Source organism: Hemitrygon akajei, chromosome 22 (genome assembly GCF_048418815.1).
Source record: "Hemitrygon akajei chromosome 22, sHemAka1.3, whole genome shotgun sequence".
Taxonomy (NCBI): Eukaryota; Metazoa; Chordata; class Chondrichthyes; order Myliobatiformes; family Dasyatidae; genus Hemitrygon; species Hemitrygon akajei.
The window spans coordinates 53,182,823-53,203,612 of NC_133145.1; the positions used below are offsets into that span (position 1 = coordinate 53,182,823).

The 20,790-nt window shown below is 41.5% G+C and overlaps 1 protein-coding gene across 6 annotated transcripts in view; it reads left to right on the top strand.

Annotated features, from left to right (window-relative positions):
- Window positions 1–8,365: 8,365 nt before the first annotated feature.
- Window positions 8,366–20,790, top strand: part of usp36 (ubiquitin specific peptidase 36) — an 84,840-nt gene continuing 72,415 nt past the window's right edge. For 2 of the 6 annotated variants that reach the window (XM_073026246.1, XM_073026248.1), the window contains exon 1: window positions 18,156–18,222. The gene's annotated coding sequence lies outside the window, so the exon portion shown is untranslated. Of the gene's footprint in view, window positions 8,383–15,622; window positions 15,755–18,138; window positions 18,223–18,520; window positions 18,612–20,790 lie in introns of those variants that run through there. The other 4 variants (XM_073026250.1, XM_073026249.1, XM_073026247.1 and 1 more) reach the window with 4 other exon arrangements.

Consider the following 20,790-nt stretch of genomic DNA (forward strand, 5'->3'; position numbering starts at 1 on the left):
CAATCTGGAGACTATTGTACGTCAAAATCCCAGGAGGTCGGAAGTTTCTGGAATACTCAAACCACCCCCTCTGGCATCAACAAACTTTCTACAGTCAAAGTCCTTAGATCACATTTCTTCCCCATTCTGATGTTTAGTCCGAACAATAACTGAACCTCTTGACTATGTTTAATACTTTTATGCGTTGAGTTGCTGCCACAGGATTGTCTGATTAGGCATTTGCTGGTGTACGGGTATATGTAATGGAGTGGCCACTTCATGTAAGTCAGTTTGAAGCAAATAGAACAGTTGCAATATGATAAAAGTTTTAAATGTCTTTCAGCCATCGTATCAACCTCTTGAACAAATCATGTAATGCATCATTCTTTATTTTGAAATATTTAGACAGCTATAGCGATCAAATAGCTTGCTAAAGCTCAGAGTCTGCAATTAACCTCATTCCCATTGCCCTGTTTTTTTACTTAAATAGAGGTTTCAGATATACGGAAATCTTTTTACCCATTTTTTAACAAAGTACATACTGTACACGTCAGCATATACAAGCCCAATACTCATTTTCTTGTGGGCATCCACTGTAAATACAAAGAAACACAATCGAATCAATGAAATAACACACACACAAAGACAGAAAAAAACAACCAATGCACAAAAAACAACAAATTGTGCAAATACAATAAAGGAAACTGATAATAATAGATAGATAAATAATTAATTATTGAAAACATGAGTTGTAGAGTCCTTGAAAGTGAGTCCATAGTTTGTAGAATCATTCACAAACTATGGTACAGAAGTTACCCACTCTGGGTCAGGAGCCTGATGGTTGTAGTGTAATAGCTGTTCCTGAATCTGGTAATATGGGATCTAAGGCTCCTGTACCTCCTTCCTGACGGCAGCAGTGAGAAGGGAACATGGCCTCTTCATTATATCCTGTTCAGATTTCAAATTTGTTAACTAAAGCAACACCAAAAAAAAAGCAAGATTTGTGGAAACTAATTTTAAACTTGAAGAAGATATTATTCTGATTGTCAGCTGAATAAAAGGTGCTAAAAGTTCACCAGAATGACGTCCTCCCTACTGCCTCTCTGGTTAGACTCCTGACTTAAGATCATAAGCAACAGATGGAGCAGTGGGTGATATTCACACCCCTGCCGTCAATACCCATCATGCCAATTAGTTGTGTCTGACCTTTTACCTCAGCACCACTTTCCTGCACTAACTCAATATCTGTTGATTCTTTTCACTGTCTGACAATCTACTTTGAATGCATCTTGGGTAGTGAATTCCAAAGATTCACTGCCCCCTGGGTGAAGAACTTTCTCCTTATCTCTGTTCTGAATGACCAGTTCCTTAACTTGACATACGACACTTGGATGTAGAAACCCCAGTTATTGGAAACATCAGTAATGATGTACTCAATCAGATACCTTCAGAATTTTGTACAGTTTAACAAGATGATCTTTTACTTTACTAAAATTGGAAGTAAAGGTGCAGTCTGCTTTATTCTCCGTTAAGCAACAGACACTCTATTCCAGAAACAATTTTGTGGCTATTCACTGCAATCACTCTACTTTGCTTTAGCTGTAATAGAGCACTACAGCACAGGAACAGGCCCTTCAGCCCATCTAGTCCATGCCAAATTGTTATTATGACTTGACCCATCGACCCAAACTTGGACCATAGCTCTCCATACCCTTTCCGTCTATGCACTTATCCAAACTTCCCTTAAGTTTTGCAATCAAAATCTGCATTCACCACTTCCACTGGCAGCTCGTTCCAAACTCGCACCACACTCTGAGTTTCTTTTTTTTCTTTTTTTGCTCTCTTTTTGCACAACTTATTTAATTTTATTTATTTATTTATTTATTATTGTTGTGATTTATACTTTTTTATTATGTATTGTTGCCACAAAACAACAAATTTCATGACATATGCCAATAATTTTGATTCTACTTCCGAACAAGTTCCCTCTCAGGTTCCCTTTAAATATTTCACCTTTCACCCTTAAACTATGACCTCCAGCTCTAATATCACCCAACCTCAGTAGAAAAAGACTGCTTGCATTTACCCTGTCTATAACCCTCATAATTTTGTATACCTCTATCAAATCATCTCTCATTCTCCTACATTCCAGGGAATAAAGTTGTAACATATTCAACCCTTCCCTATAACGCAGCTCCTCAAGTCCCAGCAACATCCTTGTAATATTTTTTTCTGTACTCTTTCAATCTTATATTGTAATATTAGTTAAAATCAATTCAAAGATCTTTTTTTGCAAAAGTTATTTGTTGAAGCTCGGCCAGACCTCATTTATTCCAGTAGAAGATTACATCCAATTTTGGTCTCCTTATTCTAAAAGTAAACAGGTATAACATCCAAGCATTATCAAGGGAACAATTTTCTTTTTAATAGTAAGCAACAGACTTGCTCAGTTTGTAGCGTTTCATTTGTGCATTAAGCTTTGATTCACTCCAGTATATAGCTCTAGAAATATGAATTCCTGGAAGGAATTTTGGGCACATCCAAATCTCTGCAGAAATGTTTTCCCCTTCAGCATAACCAGCTGATAACTTGTTTGTTACTTTGGTAGTTCAAGTGGGATCCCGCCAGTGACATGGCCAAGTTGACATAGAGTGGTTCCGCAGTGCCCCCCGCCGGAAATACTATGGTACTGCAGTTGTTTGAACAATGCATCAACATCGACTCAGTGGCCACTTTATTAGGTACCTTTCTTCTAAAGACTACCATCAGAAAGGAGGTACAGGAGCCTGAAGACCTACAGTGGTATGCAAAAGTTTGGGCACCCCTGGACAAAATTTCTGTTACTGTGAATAGCTAAGCGAGTAAAAGATGACCTGATTTCCAAAAGGCATAAAGTTAAAGATGACCCATTTCTTTAATATTTTAAGCAAGATTACTTTTTTATTTCCATCTTTTTACAGTTTCAAAATGACAAAAAAGGAAAAGGACCCGAAGCAAAAGTTTGGGCACCCTGCATGGTCAGTACCCCCTTTGCCAAGTATCACAGCTTGTAAACGCTTTCTGTAGCCAGCTAAGAGTCTTTTAATTCTCGTTTGGGGGATTTTCACCCATTCTTTCTTGCAAAAGGCTTCTAGCTCTGTGAGATTCATGCACTGCTCTCTTGAGGTCTATCCACAGATTTTCGATGATGTTTAGGTCGGGGGTCTGTGAGGGCCATGGCAAAACCCTCAGCTTGCGCCTCTTGAAGTACTGTAGTCCATTGTGGATTTTGATGTGTGTTTAGGATCATTATCCTGTTGTAGAAGCCATCCTCTTTTCACCTTCAGCTTTTTTACAGAAGGTGTGATGTTTGCTTCCAGAATTTGCTGGTACTTAATTGAATTCATTCTTTCCTCTACCAGTGAAATGTTCCCTGTGCCACTGGCTGCAACACAAGCCCAAAGCATGATCGATCCACCCGCGTGCTTAACAGTTGGAGAGGTGTTCTTTTCATGAAATTCTGCACCCTTATTTCTCCAAACATACCTTTGCTCATTGCGGCCAAAAAGTTCTATTTTAACTTCATCAGTCCACAGGACTTGTTTCCAAAATGCATCAGGCTTGTTTAGATGTTCCTTTGCAAACTTCTGACGCTGAATTTTGTTGTGAGGTCGCAGGAAAGGTTTTCTTCTGATGACTCTTCCATGAAGGTCATATTTATGCAGGTGTCGCTACACAGTAATACAGTGCACCACCACTCCAGAGTCTGCTAAATCTTCCTGAAGGTCCTTTGCAGTCAAACAGGGGTTTTGTTTTGCCTTTCTAGCAATCCTATGAGCAGTTCTCTTGGAAAGTTTTCTTGGTCTTCCAGACCTCAACTTGACCTCCACCATTCCTGTTAACTGCCATTTCTTAATTACATTATGAACTGAGGAAACGGCTACCTGAAAATGCTTTGCTATCTTCTCATAGCCTTCTCCTGCTTTGTGGGCATCAATTATTTTAATTTTCAGAGAGCTAGGCAGCTGCTTAGAGGAGTCCATGGCTGCTGATTATTGGGACAAGGTTTGAGGAGTCAGGGTATTTATAAAGCTTTGAAATTTGCATCACCTATTGCAGCTCCTAGACTTTGGAACAGCATTCTCCTCCCTATCAGATCTGCCCCCTCCATCGACTCTTTTAAGTCCAGGCTCAAAACTTACATTTATTCACTAGCGTTTGAATCCTCCTGATGTGGCTGATTTTTGGTTTGTGCCTAGGCCCTTGTGAAGTTTCTTTTGTGCCTATAAGCTGTCCGTCTTGTTGGTTATGTTTGTCTTTCTTGTATTTGTGATTTTAGCTATTTACTCTGATCTGTACAGCACTTTGGTCAACGTGGGTTATTTTTAAATGTGCTATATAAATAAACTTGACTTAACCTGGCCTTTCCTAATGATGTCTGTGAACAAGCCATAGCCCTAACAAGCTAATTAAGATCTGAGACCTTGGTAAAAGTTATCTGAGAGCTCAAATCTCTAGGGGTGCCCAAACTTTTGCATGGTGCTCCTTTCCTTTTTTCCACTCTAAAATTGAACAAAACAAAAATAATACACTAATCTTGCTTAAAATGTTGAAAAGAATGTTTCATCTTTAACTTTATGACTTTTGGAGATCAGTTCATCTTCTACTCGCTTAACTATTCACAGTAACAGAAATTTTGACCAGGGTGCCCAAACTTTTGCATGCCACTGTACACTCAACATTTTAAGAACAAATTCTTCTCCTCTGCAATCAGATTTCTGAATGGACAATATACCAGCCTCAATATTTTTGGTCTCTTTTTGCACTACTTATTTGATATAATTTTTTATGTACACAGCATTTTGTATTGTAATTTATAGGACTTCTATGTATTTCACTGTGCTACTGCGGGAAAACAACAAATTTTACGATATATGTCAGTGATATTAGTTGTGATTCTGACTTATTGAGATACAGAGAAAAGCTTGTCTTGCATACTGTTCATGCAGATCATATCATTGCACGATGCGTTGAGGTAGAATAAGGAAAACCAATAACAGAAACAGTTAAATAAAATCCCTTCTTTGTGTGAGCAGAAGGGATTCGTTAAGTCAGGTGGTTAATTACTAGTTTAATTAGTTCAGGACATGTATATGTGGTAATGGTGGTGGTAGTGATGGCAACCATGGCTGTACTTTTCCTGGCTCTCTTCTGTCCCACCTGCAATAGAGCTTGTGGGTCCAGGATAGGACTGTATAGTCATCAAAGATCTCTCCGTTAAAGGGGTGGACAGCGTCATCGGGTTTCGATGGACAACCGAAGAAAAATTAGTTCAGCACAACATCATAGGCTGAAGGGTCTGTACCTGTCCTGTACTGTTCTGCGATACATGTAACGTTAATGGAAAGAATGTTTGCGTTGATATTTCGGGTGCCATGTATTCTAAAAGCAATCATCTCCGCAGGGTAGGTTTTTCCCGTACACGGTCGGAGGGATTTGTTAACACACTTCCAAACACTCCCATCTGCCTGAACCACTTTATTTATAGAGGTGAAAATCACTGTGCCTCCACATTTTCCCACATCATTCCCAACATCAAAGTAATATTGTTATCAAGGTAAGTATATGTTACCATATACCATGCTGAGATTAACTGAGGAGTAACTGTTCCTGAACCTGGCAGTGTGGGGCACAAGGCTCCTGTACTTCCTTACTGATGGCATCTGTGAGACGCCTTGGTGGTGGGCGTCTTTATTGATGGACCTCTTCGGCTGATATGTTGCACATCGCCCAATACAGAACACATTGCACCTAGCATACAGGATGTCGCAAGTGGTCATGAAAAACACAGCTGTTTCCCTGTGTACGTCAACACCTACAAGACAAGCTTACACATCGTCCTCACCCATCCCATAACAGCAATGTTGTTCTGCAGTGAGTCAGAAAGTCAGTTCCTTGCCATGCTCAGTGACAATTTCATTTTTAAAAAACTCTACAACCCAAGTTCTCAGTATTATGTATTTATTTATTTCATTATTATTTTATATTTGCAGTTTGTCTTCATTTGTGCATTGGTTGTTTGCCAGTCTTTATTGTATTGGTATCGATTATCGCTTTCTCCTTCTGGTAAAAGTAATTTCTCCTCCCCCTCCCCTCTTCTATTCTGCACTCTGGCCTCTCACCTCCCACTAGGTCCCCTCCTCCTTCCCTTTCTCCTATGGTCCACTCTTTTCTCCTATCATAGGTGATAGGACTTTTTCTCCAGTCCTTTACCTTTCCCATCCGCCTGGCTTCACCTTCCAGCTAACCTCTTTCCCCTTCCCCCACCTTTTTATCGTGGCCTCTTCCCCCTTCCTTCCCAGTCCTGAAGAAGGGTCTCAGCCTGAAACGTTGCCTGTTTGTTCGTTTCCATCGATGCTGCCTGACCTGCTGAGCTCCCCCAGCATTTTGCGTGTGTTGCTTCAGAGGTTTGTTGTGTGTAGTTTTTCATTGATTCTATCGGGTTTCTGCAAGAAAATGGAATAGTTCTCAGTGACTTATCTGTACTTTGATCATAAACTTACTTTGAACATTGAATTAGGAAAGAACAATTGACCCTGATATCTTCCAGAATTGTTTATACTCATGAGACACCCAAATCCTCAGGGCAACACCTTATCCTTATTGCCTCTTCTGTTGCACAATAGACAGTTTCATCTTTATGACTAATTGATTCACATATGCACGGGTGAGTATGTTCAGCACCCAGTGGATGCAATACTGGAAAATTGACATACCCACAACCAAATTAACTTCATTTTTTTTGCCCCATTATCACACCTCTCTGGAGGCAAGTGACTGAATTTTTATTGTCTCAGATTCAAACCAGGAATGTGTTTTAAATAAACTATGTCCCACATTTTGCACTAATTTTGACAGAGCAATTGGGCCAACATGCACAATCATACATACAACTAAATCTTTACAAGTTGATGGAATAATCTGATCTAGTTGAAATGTAACTGTAGGAGTGATGCACCATCAATAACTCTAGGAGACTGGAAGTGAACGATAGGCTTTCATTAACAGCGAAAAGGGAGCACAACATCTCGAAGACTGAGGGAGAAGCAGTGCCCCAATCGCCTTTATACAGGGGTCTGTGGGAGGAGCCACAGGAGCAGTCAGCGGGGGGGGGGGGGGGTCTGTGGGAGGAGCCACAGGAGCAGTCAGCAGGGGGTCTGTGGGAGGAGCCACAGGAGCAGTCAGCGGGGGGTCTGTGGGAGGAGCCACAGGAGCAGTCAGCGGGGGGTCTGTGGGAGGAGCCACAGGAGCAGTCAGCAGGGGGTCTGTGGGAGGAGCCACAGGAGCAGTCAGGGGGGGGTCTGTGGGAGGAGCCACAGGAGCAGTCAGCGGGGGGTCTGTGGGAGGAGCCACAGGAGCAGTCAGCGGGGGGTCTGTGGGAGGAGCCACAGGAGCAGTCAGCAGGGGGTCTGTGGGAGGAGCCACAGGAGCAGTCAGCAGGGGTCTGTGGGAGGAGCCACAGGAGCAGTCAGCAGGGTCTGTGGGAGGAGCCACAGGAGCAGTCAGCAGGGGGTCTGTGGGAGGAGCCACAGGAGCAGTCAGCAGGGTCTGTGGGAGGAGCCACAGGAGCAGTCAGCAGGGGTCTGTGGGAGGAGCCACAGGAGCGGTCAGCAGGGTCTGTGGGAGGAGCCACAGGAGCTGTCAGCAGGGGTCTGTGGGAGGAGCCACAGGAGCAGTCAGCAGGGGGTCTGTGGGAGGAGCCACAGGAGCAGTCAGCAGGGCTCTGTGGGAGGAGCCACAGGAGCAGTCAGCAGAGAGGCGTGTCCAGACAGGTATACATAGTTTACCACAAGGAGTGAGAGAAGAGGGGAGAGAGAGGGGGAGGTTGAGGAATTAGAGTTGCATTCAAGGGCCATTGAATCAAACAGGACCTCAGTACCAACCCACACGAAATTGTGCCTTTGCTACTTTACCTGGTGGCATTTACTGTGTTTTTTTTAACTTTAACTTCAGTTCAAAAATCACACCCTAAAAATTGTAGAGCAATTCAGGTGTGAGGGGCGCTGAATGTTTTACCTGCCTCTCAACGTGAATTGGGAATTCATTCTAAACATCAGTTAAGGAAACATATTAATGTGCCGTGAAATGTTGAAATTCACACGTCTATTTAAAAGCTTCATTCGCTCAAACTTCCTGCTGGTACTTGACTTTTCATACCGCTACACGGCGAAGCCCCCCTCACGCTGCAATGAACTGCGATGGATTCCTCCTCCCTGCACCTCCAAGCCAGGAGGCGCTGCAGAGCAGTTCCAGTCACTGTACTGTGATTGGCTGCTCCCGTCCATGTGATGTGTTGGCGCTCGCCCCTTACAATTGATCAGAGGCGGCTTCATTGCGGCGGTGCGAAGGATAGGAAAGTGTCAGGTATTTCGCTTTTCTAACCCTTGTAGTAGCTTTAGACGGCGAGTCTACTTGGAAAGATGCTGGTTTAAAGTGCTCAGTTGTGGAAATAAGGTAGCGGGATGTCGCACCCGGTCTGGAATATAAAAAGTGGCTTCTATTTGATGCTGCCGGGTTCATCCGTGCGCCTCCTCATCGTCTGCGATTAACCGTATATAAATCATGCACAAATTCCGGACTTCATCTTGTAGAATCATCTAAAATATTGTCAGCGTTCTTCCTGTTATATCTATAATGGCACAAATCCATTCAGTTACGAACCCTTATACTGTATTTTCATTAATAAAGTGTCTTATGAATTGCTTCTGGTAAAGTTCAGTCACATAAATAAGAAAATCTATTACATCAATGTGCAGAGTATCAAAAATAAGTAAGATTTTATCAAATCTATTTTGTTAGCTAAATAAATAGTCTGTAATCACAGTAAGGAGCATTGCACCCCCCACCACCACCACCAACTCCCACACCTCTATCACTAATACAAAGGTCCATTTGGGGGACATAACTTTCCCCAGAGAGCTGAGGACAGAGATGAAATAAGGATAGAGTGGGATTCAGCGCACTCTCAATGTGAATTGGGAGTTCATTCTAAACATCAGTTAAAGAGACATATTAATGTGCCTTGACATGTTGAATTTCACGCATCTACCGGTATTTAAAAGCTTCATTCGCCCAATCTTCCTGTTAGTCGGTGACTGACTTTCCATACTGCTGCATGGTGAGGCCCCTACACGCTGCGGTGAACTCCTCCTCCCTGTACCTCCAAGAGAGGAACACTTGAAGGTTTCAAATGAGAATATGTCCTTAGTATGAGCATCCTTGTCTCTGATCTACAGCAACTCGTTCAAGAATAACTTTTTGACAGTGTAGAATAACAAAGCCTTGGGAGTAGATTGTATCCCTGCTCAAGTCCTAAAGCTCGGCAGTGTAGAAGTTCAGTGACAAATCCACAGCCATACTCAGGAAGCTGTAATGCTGCATCTCCTCTTAGGGAACAAGGCAGGGCAAGTAACTGAAGTGGCAGGGAGGACTTTGGCTTAAGTGACCTCCATTTGATTAGCTTTAAAATAGAGATGGAAGAGGATAGGATATGTCCATCAGTTAAGGTCCTGAACTGGAGGAGGGCTAATTTGGGGGGGATCTTAGGCAGGACCTAGATGGGGTCCATTAGACATACGTAGGAGCAGAATTAGCCATTCAACCCATTGAGCTTGTTCCACAGTTTGATTATGAGTGATCTATTATCCTGTTCAACTCTGTTCCTCTGCCTTCTCCTTGTAAGCTTTGATGGCCTTACCAGTCAAGAACCTATCAACCTCTGCTTTAAATATACCCAGTGACTTGGGCTCCACAGCCATCTGTGACAATGAATTCCACAGACTCAGCACCCTCTGGCTAAATAAATTCTTCCTCGTCTCTGTTCTAAAGCGGTATCCCTCTCTTCCATACACACAACAAAGAGCTTGCTTCTTTATTGGTCTCTGAAATGTCTAGAAATACCTTCAATGTTACCAATACAAAGCCTTGCCACTATCTATTAGGTACGAATCAGTCACATGATAAAATACTTTGCACTTGTGTCGATGAACGCAGCTTCAAAAACCCTCAAGAATCTTGATGCCATCCAGGATGAAACACCTTGGTTTGGATGACACTCCATTCACAAAAGTATTTACTCCTTGCACCACCACACGTGTGCCCTCCAGAAAGTGCATCACTGCCACTTACCCAATTCACTCTTAAACCTGCCAGTTGTATCTTCAAGAAGAGTAAAGGTAGTAGGTACATGGGGAATATCACCATCTGCAGGTTCCCTTCTGTCCCACACATCATCCTGATCTAAAAATACATTCCTTCAGGATCACTGTGTCTAAATCATGTAACTCTATCCCAAAGCAGCTCTGTGCAAATACCTTTACCACTGGACTGTAGTGGTTCCAAAGAGCAGATGTGCTGGACAATAAAATCTGGCCATGTACAATCACGTACATGGATAAAAGAAACAGAGATAGGTACATCAGAGCTAAACTTCACAAGTGACCATTTTAACGGGAGATCTGAAAGCATGAAGTGGACCATTAATGGGATTGCTTTGAGTTATTAATTGGATTGATAATTTTAAATGAAAATGCAGTCAAAGCTGAAGCAATGAATGCATGCTTATCACTGTCAATTGAACTGAATGATAAAGGTTAAAGGTTAAAAAAATGCTGCAAATTGAGAAAATGGGAATTTACAAGCTGAAATGTCTGCACGCAATTCAGATAATCTCTCATGATGTCAATAGCGTTTACCATTAAAACCATAAGATTTAAAAAACAATAATGACTCCTTTATTGGAAAGGATCATAATGGTGCACACATTTGTGCCTTTTAATTTATGTTCATTTTTTACATAGTGGAAATACAGAATTATATACACACAGTGGCCACTTTTGAATGCCTGCAAGAAAATTAATCTCAGGTGTCATAAATGTACTTTGATTAACATATTTAAAGCCTGTTTGAAAGGAAAGGAATGAATGGCAAGTGGGAGAGTGTGATATTAAGAGACCAGGGCAGCATGCACCTGTTAGGATGAAGGTAAATCTGGAAAGTTCAGAGAACACATCCGCCAGCAAGGTAAAAGAAGGAAGTTTGAATTTTGGAGGTTGGGGATGAGTGAATCCCGAATTGACTATAAAAAGATGAAGAATACCCTTAAGAGGGAAATCAGGAGGGCAAAGAGAGGGTATGGGATGGATCTGGCAAATCCGGTTAAAAAATCTCATAAGTTTCCACAGCTAAATTATGAGTAAAAGGGTATATAGGAGAAAGTAAGACCCCTTAGAGATAAGCAGGACCATCTATGTCTCAAGCCGCAGGAGATAAGTGGAATTGTTGGTGAATAGTTCTCCACTGTATTAACTGAAGTGAAAATCATGGATGCTCAAAAAGTAAGGAAAATAAGTGGAGATATTTTATAGAATATTGATATTACCAGGAAGATGAAATCTGCAGCCTTGCCGTGTGTAAAGTTGGATAAGTCCCCAGGACCTGCATTGTTGGACTTTGTGGGAGGCTGGAGAAGAAATTGCAGAGGGCCTTGCACGGATATTTGCTTCATAATTAGTTACTGGTGTTCTAAAGACTTGAAGGTGGTTAATGTCATTGCATGTTCAAGAAGGCAGCAAGGACATACCAGGAAACTACAGGCCAGTCAGCCTGACATCCGTGGTGCTGAAGTTACTAGACTCCAGTAACTAGAGGAAATTCTGATGGGTAAGTTGGCTCAGGATGGCTTTGTTTGTGAAAAGTAGTGTTTATCAAATATTTTAGAATTTTTTGAAGAGGTAATCTAAAGGGGAGATGAGAGGAGGGCAGTGGATGTTGTCTATTTGGACTTTAGCAAGGCCTTCAACAAGATCCTGAATGATTGGCTGGTTTGGAGTGTTAGGTCCCATGGAATCCAGGGAGAACAAATTAGATGGATTCAGAATTGTCTCAGAAGTAGGAAACAGAGGGTGGTAGTTGAAGGTTGTTGATCGGAATGGAGGCCAATGACTGGTGGGTGCAGAAGTTGTTGTTGGGACCCTTGTTATTTATTATTTATATAAAATATTTTGAATTGAATGCAGAAGACTTGATCCGCAAATTTGCAGATGACACAAAATTAGGATGCACTGTTGATAGTGAAAAGAGATCATCGTGGAGGCAAATGGACATGAGGCACATTTTGGAAAGTCAAACCAGCCTTGGACATATTTTATGAATGGTAGGGCATCAGAGAGTGCAATGGAACAGAATGGCTGATGAGTTCATTGAAAGCAGCATCACAGGTACACAGGGTGGTAAAAAAGGCATTTAGCATGCTGGCCTTCATCAGTCAGGTCATTGACTATAGGAGTTAGGATATTGTGTGAATATATAAGTCATTGGTGAGTCTCTACCTGGAGTACTGAATACACTTCTAGTTGTCCTATTATAGAAAATACATGATTAAACTGATTAAAGAATTAAGAATAGAATTGCGAGTATGTTGCCAGGACGAGAAAACGAGTTATAGGGAGACATTGGCCAGGCTAGTTCTGTATTCCTTGGATCTAATGAGAATGAGGTGTGGCCTTATAGAAGTGTTTAAAATTATGAGAAGCATAGAAAAGATGGATGGTAACAGTCTTTTCCCCAAGTTCATCATCATCATCATCTTCATCATTAGGTGTCGTGTCGTATGATGTGAGTGATCATGGTCTATGATCATGATTGTTCTTGCTAAATTTTTCTACACAAGTGGTTTGCCTTGCCTTCTTCTGGGCAGTGTCTTTACAAGATGGGTGACCCCAGCCATTATCAATACTCTTCAGAGACTGACTGCCTGGCGTCTGTGATCGCATAACCAGGACTTGTGATATGCACCAGCTGCTCTTACGACCATCCACCACCTGCTCCCATGGCTTCATGTGACCCTGATCGAGAGGTTAAGTAGGTGCTACACTTTGTCCAAGGATGACCTGCAGGCTAATAAGTACCTTACACCTCCTTTGGTAGAGATGTATTTCCAGTCCACCACCCCAGGTTTGGGAAGCCCAAATCAAGGGGATATAGGTTTAGGGTGAGAGGAGAAAGATTTAATCTTTTCACACAGAGCTTGGTGAGTATATCGAATGAGCTGCCAGACGAAGTGGTTGAGGCAGGTACAACAGTATCATTCAAGAAACCTTTGGATTGGTAATGGAGGGGCAGTGTTTAGAAGGATATGAGCCGAATGCAGGAAATTGGGACTAGCTAGGTGGGCATTATGGTCAGTATAGGCTTGTTGGGCTGAATGGCCTGTACTGCACTGTTTGTTCTATTGAATAACAGGTTATCAGAGTTTTTTATTGTAATATTGGAAATGTACCAAATTTTCTGGTTTTGAAAACTAAATCTATCATTGTGCCCCACAGACTTCAAATTAAGTTGCTGACTCAGCTCTTCCCAGCAATCCTACTATTAAGAACTTCTCTTTTACCATAACCTGCTGTTTCCAGTCATCCACATGAATAATATCACCAAAGTGACTCTGCAAGTTAATCATATTAAAGTATTTCAACAGGCAGCAATCCAGAAGGAAAAAGATGTGTTGTAAGATCTGGGAAGGTTCTTTGGGCAAGTTTGTGAAGACAAGTACTCATAAACTCAGCTCACCAGCTGCTAACTTTATTATAATTTATGGAGGGGAATAAACAGTCTTGCTCGAAACACCGACTGTTATTCCCCTCCATAGATGCTGACCTGCTGAGTTCTTCAGGCATTTTGTGTGTGTTGCTTTGGATTTCCAGCATCTGCAGAATCTCTTATGTTTATCTATTGTAATTTTTCCTTATTCATAAAATTTGTTTTATAAATGTTTTCCAATTTTGATGAAAGATCATTATTTTAAATGTAAATTTATTTCTCTTGTATTGATCTTCCTTAACCAATTGAGAATGTCCATCATTTCCTGTTCTTACCATTGGGTTTTTCCTTTGCTTTTTAATTTGATAACCAGAAATGCCCTCTTCTATCAAAACATGAAAATTCCTCTACTGACATATCTTAATTAAGCTATAATCACATTTCCAAAGACATCAGCTTCCTGAGAAATTTGCCACTGTTTAATGATACTATGTCTTCAAATTCAAGAACAACTTCTATGAATGCAATGATATTTAAAAATTATTAAATTGAACTTGAATTGTAAATGTAATTTTATAGTATCTATCATTTTAAAAAGCCAGATGTGGAGTGATGGTCATAAAGTTCCTAACCAATGTTTTTAATGAAAGATCATTGAGTTTCAGCAGGCTATTAACAGGAGCTCCAGGAGTTATGCCCATGCTCTTGATTTTTTTTTGCTTTCAATAGATGCCATTTATATTGTAAATATAAATCAAACATCTACAGGCTATAGAATCTGAACTGTGCCATTGGGAGAACTATTGGTGAAGTCATCTAGACCTGGTCTCTCTCTAGCAGAGATATTCTCTCTGTCTATTCCCTCACACTCTGCAGGATCATTAACTTCAAAGTAAATTTATAATTGAAGTACATATATGTCACCATACACAATCCTGAGATTCATTGTCTTGCGGGCATACTCAATAAATCCGTAGTATCAAAACAGTAACAGAATCAGTGAAAGAAAATGCCAACTTGGGTGTTTAACCAGAGTGCAAATGCAAAAAGAAAGAAATAATAATAAATAAATAAGCAATAAATGTTGTGGGAGCATTTCAATGATGGGACAAGTGAAGTTATCCCTTTGGTTCAACAGCGTAATTATTTAGTGATAATAACTATCCCTGACGCTGGTGGTGTGAGTCCTAAGGCTCCTGTACTTTCTTCCTGATGGCAGCAGTGAGAAGAGAGCATGTCCTGCATGTTGTGGGGGGGGAGAGAGAATCCCTGATGATGGATGCTCATTTCCTGCAATAGTGTTTTGTGCAGATGTGCTCAATGGTGGGGAGGGCTTTACCTGTGATGGACTAACCAGAAATGTTAACCTTGTTCTCTATCCACAGATGCAGTCTGTCTTGCTGGATGGTTCCAGCATTTTATGTTGCTCTTTGGGATTTATGTGTGGCCAAGTGGTTAAGGCGTTTGACTAGCGATCTGAAGGTCGAGAGTTCAAGCCCCAGCCGAGGTAGCATTTTGGGTCCTTGAGCAAGGCACTTAACCACACAGTTAACCACACTTCAGTCCACCCACCTGAAAATAGGTACCGGCAAAATGCTGAGGGTTAACCTCACGGTAGACTGGCGTCCTATCCGGGGGGGAGTCTCGTACTCTCAGTCACTTCGTGCTACAGAAACCGGCATAAGCACTGGCCGGATGAGCCTAAAAGGCTCGGGACAGACTTTAACTTAACTTTAACTTTGGGATTTATACTGAAGTTTAACACAGTACATTTTACGATATTCCATAAGTGTGCTGTCAAACGATATCTGACGTTAAGCAGATGTTCCTTTGTTTGTTCTATTTAAACTGACTGATGGTACTTGCAGCCATCTACAGACACCACATTGGTGACAGGCTTTCTGTTTCTCTGTGTAACAGTGTGAAGAGATCCAACATGATGAAACTCAAAAGTATGGTTCTCAGAGTAGCAGCTTGTGAGGATGTCAGGGAATGGATATGTGAGATCCGTAGGAAGGCATGAAACGTACCAGCAGACTCGATCATTCACCCTGTATTTGGACTACGCGGAGCTTTTCTGTGAGGCGAACAACATCACTAAGGTCTCAGGAAAGGACACAGAGAGAGGAACGTGATGATGTGTGAGGAGAGGAAAGTGATACAGCTGCTCTTAGTATGGCTGAAGACATATGAGACACAGGTGAGTCTAGTCACCCCACAGAGCACAATCAGAGTCTATAACAAGAAGAATGGAAAAACTTTGATGAGACATTTCACTCTGATGCTGTCAGAAGTTGTTTTGAGAAGCAGATTGGTGTGGTGGACTAAATGCAAGATTTTCACCAGTAGGGAGATGCTGTGTGAGTTTGTGAGGCAGCTTCATTTAGAGGCTGATCCTGAGGCATTAGCACATAGACTGCAGATTCAGTAACGGTGTCATGGTATTCTTCACCAAGACTGAGTCTCACAGAGACCTCACATGGGTTCAGTGGGAAGCTTGCAGGTCACAAGGTTGAGAAGACTCCTGAAAACATGGGTGGAAATGGTGGAGGCATTCAGCTTCAGAGTGCCTAGTGTCACAAATGCAAAAGGGTAGGACCCAATCCACTATGGTGGAGAGGCAAGCAGCAATGGAGAAGATAATTCCCGTAGGGTGGCGGATGAGCATCTGGGGTACATATTACAAGTCCTAGTTATGCAACCACTGACGCCAGGCAGACAATCTCTGAAGAGTATTGATGATGTCTGGGGTCACCTATCGTGTAAAGGCACTGCACAGAAGGCAGCAACGGAAAACCTCTTGTGTAGAAAAATTTGCCAAGAACAGTCATGGTCATGGGATCATGTCATATGACATGGCACATTATAGTGATGACAATGAATTCCCATATGTCTTGGAAGCAGGGAGGTAAGTCTGAGAACATAGGGTGTACCTGAAATGGATAATTGTAAATAGACGTAACAGTTTTTACTGCACTTTTGATGGACTAAAGATGATAAATGTATTGATTGAGGAAATGATCAGAAGGAATTTTATTATTTATTTAGCAATGTAATGTAAAGTAGTACCTTCCAGCCCTTTGAGCCATGCCACCCTGTAACCCCCTGCAACCCCAATTTAACCCTAGCCTAATCACAGGACAATTTATACTTTCCAGTTAACCTACCCAGTACATATTTGGACTGTGGGAGGAAACCAGAGCACCTGGGAAAAACCCATGCATTTCACGGGAAGGACATACAAACTCCTTGCAGAGGGTACCAGAATTGAATTCCTAACTCCTACGCCCTGAGCTGTAATAGCGTCGTGCTAACTGCTTTGCTACTGTAGCACCCCAGCATAGACTGAGAAGTTTGAAAGGATGAGTAAATATATTTGGTTACATTTATATCTGTACATTGCATAATTTCACAACTGTAAATAATTATCTGATGGAATAATGTACATGTGACAGGTCATATTTTAAAGGGCTTGTTGCTTTTTTAAGGGAGAATCAGTCTAGTGTATCTTCAAGAACTGTGTGCTGCATTGTAATATGCTGCTGCTTAGTTTGGGAATTGGCTATGCTTAAAGGTGTTCTATTATTAGTTCTGTCAAATCTGAGTGATAGTACTTGAGGAAGTTTCAAAGAACACAAAACAAATTTAAAATTACCAATTGATCTCATCAATTGCTCTTTACAGAACAGTTCCAGATGCCTATTTCCCTCTACGTGTGTGTTTCCTGACATATTTCAGGGAATTGTGGCTCTAATTCTTAAACCATGTCTTTCCCCCCTGTCAATTTAAGTGGCATCTTTCAGTTTTTTTCAAATCTTTTTGAATTATTTTTTTTGGATACCTAGTTGTTGTTGGAAAGGCCAGCATTTCTGGGAGATTTGCTTACATAGACTGGTGAATAGCAAGGCAGAATAATTTTAATTAGTGTGAGATTGAAATGTGTTTGTGCTTATAAATCCAGGGTGTCCTTGCAGGTTTGGTAAGCAATCCAGAAAATAAAATGTATGTGCATTTGATTATTAAAGAAGATATGCTGTTCTTCAATCCCTGGTGAAACCCCCACCTGGAATATTATGTCCCACCTGAGGAAAGATACAATGCTGAGGGAAGGAAGGCTAATTTGTTTTTTTAATCCAAGGTCACAATCTGAAAATAAGCCTTTCAGAACAGAGGTGAGAGGAGCAAATCCCTTCACCAGAGATTAGCTAAGCTTTTAAATCCTCAACCCAAGAGGTTCATCCATAGCATGTTCAAAATTTTTTTTGAAATTATGGGAAGGAGGGATAGAGGCTGTGAAGAACAATGGCTATGATCTTACTGAATTATGAATCGGGCTGAGGGGCCGAATGGCCTACTCCTCCACTTCTTAGGTCCTTTATGTCATATCCCTGAAACGTGTTTGAAGTTTGTAAAACACTGTCATCCACATAGCAGAATTAGAAATTTTGAATTCACCAATAGATGCATGATAACAACACAACGTGCTTCTGACCTACGGTACTCGGAGAGCACTCTCCGGACATTTACATGCCCATTCACCAGGCATGTCATCCGTCAATCATTGCTGTTTACTGCATGCTTCCCCGGATGTACAATGCAGCTCTGCGCCGAGTCCATGTTGTGTGACACATCTGCAGTGCTTGCTGGCTCCACATTCGTTCTGCTCAGGTAATGCTGACTGGCTTCCTTTCGGGGGGCGGGGGTGGCGTAATCTGGTGTAGGACGGGCGGGTTAGGTTCGGGTGCAGTCGCCAGCCCCGAGGGATTCAGTGGAGTATGCAGCGAGTGAATATAGCGAAATGTTGCACAATGTCACTGCAAATGGATACACGCAGCCAGCTCGAGGCTGGTCGGCCTGCTTTCAGGGTTCCGCTCTCCCCGTTGCTGATTGGTGTGCGTCGCCACTTTGCGCAGCAAGTAGGCGGAGATTAGTGCGCGACTGGCTTCCAATTGGACGAGTCGGTCGTCGATTAAATCGTGGCGAGAAGGAGGAGGGGAAGAATCAGCGTTGCGAAAAAGCAGCTACAAAGTATCCGTGGCGCCAGAGAAGGAAGTCAGGTCAGAATTGGCGCAGTACCCCATGACACGCCGCGATCGCAAATTAAATATTTTGTACATGTTTAGATGTATTATTCAGTGTGGTTGTGGATAACGGGGAGGTTTGAGCGTGACTTTCACACTTGACTGGCCGTCTAATGTCCTGTTTGGAGGGTTTAAACACGTGCTTGGTTGCTGCATGCCGGAGTCAATCGCGAATTTAACAGGTCGTGATGGAATCCCGGCATCGGTCTCTCTGACTTTAACACTGCTACCTGGCAGGATTTATCTTTATCAGCAAGAGGCTTTCAGAATTATTCTGTCATCTCACGTTTATTATGTTTCGAAAGCATTTTTTAGTCGAGGTATTCTCTGAAGCCATTAAACGTGGTGACAGCACCGCAGCATTTTCGGAAACGGTTAAGAACATAAGTCAACACTTCAGTGAACGGTACTAATTTAACCGCGTTATTCTGTAGCCTTTAATTTTGCCCGGTCCGAAAGACAACTCCAGGTTTTTAAGGTTATGGTTTAACAAATTCCTAGTACTCTGCAGTTTGTTTTTCTGATTTTTGAAAAAAAAGAAAGTATCAATGAGTTCATGGCACAATATTTGGGTTTATTTAACCCATCAGATATTGAGAATCTTGGATTTAGTGATATTTCAACATAGTGAAGGAGTTAATGTGAGGACTATCGGTCACACTTTGGTCTTGTTGGCACGTCGAGTTGGGTAGAAATAGCCTTGTTACACTATTTGAAGAAGAGCTCGGACTTGTGTGTCTTTGTCAATCTCTCACCCTCGGTGTGTATAGGTACCAGGAAAATGCACAAGGGTTCATTCATCTTGTGGTGGGAAAGGCAGCCATATTTGTCCTCTCAGGAACTTGTGCTGCGCATCAAAGCAGTTTGTAAGGTCCTTAAGATGTTCTTAATGCATTAATTTAATTTACCTTTCCTCTTGCTAATTAAAATATTACTTAAGTTGTTCTGTATTACAACTATTGTGGAGGAGGTACAGGAACAAGAAGACCTGTTTTAACAACACCTTCTTCCCCTTCACCTTCAGATTTCTGAACGGTTCATAAACCAATGAAATTACTTTTTTACTATTTTTTCAGCTTGTAGTTTTGTCTTGGATTGTACTTCTGCCACAAAATAAATTCCTGACATATGTCAGTGATGATAAAGGCACGTTTATTTTTCTCTCAGGTAAGGAAGGGGTAGGTACAAAAGTTTGACCACAAATGGTGAATTGTTAATTGGCTTGATTTCTGCCATGTTGGTGTGAAAGAAACCAGATTTTAGAATGAACACAGAGGAAAGTATTCATGTTGGAAGTTGTGTTTAAACTAGCCTGTGTATCAGGGTAGAAATGTACCAACAATAGAATACAGAGTCAGGAATATCCAGGCTTCCGGTGTTGGTCTATGGTTGTTCGTCCTGTCTGACAGTGACAGATTTGTGCAGTTCTTCTGTTGTGCAGTCGAGGCTGGTTGTTGGAGTGCAAGTTGTGCACAAGTCGCTGCGGTGTTAATCACAGGAAGAGTGTGCTAGGGCAGCCCCATACAAGCAAGTGGGGAAAATGGTGAATAGTGACTACTTTAGCTAAGCAAGGTAAAGGATTGAATAGTTGTTTCCTCTAAAATTGTATCAAAAGCAATCTATGTATGCAGGAGATCTGAAACAAAAATAGGAAATGCTAAAAACACACCACAGGTCAGGTACACTCAGTGGTAACAGAAGTGAAGTCGGTGTTTGAGGTTGAGGGCCCTTCCCGAAACCTGAAATGTTGACCCAGTTTCTCTTGTCATAGATGCTGCCTGACATGCTGATTATTTTTGTTTTCCTTTGATATTATATGTAGCATGAATCTTCGGGCCAGTTTGGTTGAGGGGCTAAGAATATTAGCATCTAGGTCCTTTGAAGATAAAATTATAAAGTAATTGGGGAAAAGTAAAAATAAATATTAAAATTATTTTGAACTCCATGGAACATGTGGGGATCCTCCGATATCCAGGCAATCTTTCTTTTTTTTTCTTTCTTTAGATAAGGGTTAGGGGGGGAGGGGGAGGGTTAATATTATTTTTCTCATTATTTTATCATCATATTTATTCTTCGTAATTTTCTAAAATTTAATAAATAATTTTTAAAAGAAGAATATTAGCATCATGGGTGGGAGAAGGGATGTAACTATTCT